The sequence below is a fragment of the Lycium ferocissimum genome, chromosome 9 (genome assembly GCF_029784015.1).
Source record: "Lycium ferocissimum isolate CSIRO_LF1 chromosome 9, AGI_CSIRO_Lferr_CH_V1, whole genome shotgun sequence".
Classification (NCBI taxonomy): Eukaryota; Viridiplantae; Streptophyta; class Magnoliopsida; order Solanales; family Solanaceae; genus Lycium; species Lycium ferocissimum.
The window spans coordinates 45,428,144-45,429,492 of NC_081350.1; positions in this window are offsets into that span (position 1 = coordinate 45,428,144).

Consider the following 1,349-nt stretch of genomic DNA (forward strand, 5'->3'; position numbering starts at 1 on the left):
GAGATTGGTAAATAATTGATGGGGGTAATTGTTAAAAATATTTACCAACTTATGATTTTTTTTACAAAAAATTAACTTATGAGTTAAATTTTGTATTTAAAAAAGTTGAAACCATGGTTTCAAACCCAAATCATGCTTTTTTGGATGATTTGGGTTCAAATCATGATTTCAAACCAGGTTTCAAACCACGATTGAAAATTGATGGCCAAACGCTGGTTTGAAACCATGGTTTCAAAATTGATGGCCAAACGCCTACTTAGTGGACACAATTATTGAAAACTTGTGTGAAATAATCTAGGCGGGCACAAATTGAATATCAACATCATTAAAAAGAAGATAAACTGACTCTCTTTCTTTTTATTTTATACCCATTCGGTATCCGAAATTCATTGACCAGGTTTATATGAATATGGACAGCATAAGGCTTACTTATGAAGATATCATTCATTTTCAAGTTCGAACTCGAGATCTCTAATTAAGGGTGAAAAAATCATATCGTCCATCTCCATGACTCCATCCCACTACATGACTGTGTCAATTATGCGTACACACTTAGAATGAATTGGAAGAAACCTCGTATATCATTCCACTCTATATATTTATGTGGAGCAACCTAGCTTGTCTACCACAGAAATCAACAAGCAGCATTGAAAAATGAGGAGAAGCAATTACAAGAATTTGTGGTTTATGATGATGATGGTGGCTTATTATTTTCTGGTGATGGTGCATGGGCAAAGGGTGAGTCAAAGGGAATGTCAAGTAGAGCAAAAACAAGTTGTATTTTACTGCAGATTGATTGCATTTGGACAGCCACCAACGCCAGATTGCTGCCGCCTTCTAAAAGCTGCACACTTGGAGTGTGCCTGACAATTGTTTGGAAAACAAAGGAAGCTTTCCAGTATACTTGATGTCTCACAAGTTATATTGCTCTTCCAATTTTGTGGAAAGATTGTTCCACGTCATTTCAAGTGTGAAAGTAAGAGTGTACATAGAAAACCGATAAATCGTAATCCGATAATTCGAACCAAATCGAGAAAAAAACTCTACTAGTGATTTGGTTTGACTTGGTTTGGTATTGAGGAAAAAAAAAAAAACCCGACCATAATTGGTTTGGTTTGGTTTTGACTAAAAAAGTCAAATCGAACCAAACTAACTTGATATTACATATATACAATTTTAAAAAATATTTTATGCAAAAATTATTTATATGTAATGTAATTTATAAATATTTCTTAAGTTTTTTCATAGTTTTTGTCTTTTAACATATTATTTCAAGCTTAGACTTAGAATTTTGAATGGTCTAATAAGTTTTATAGCTCATAGATGTTAATAACTCAAATAAAGTCAAA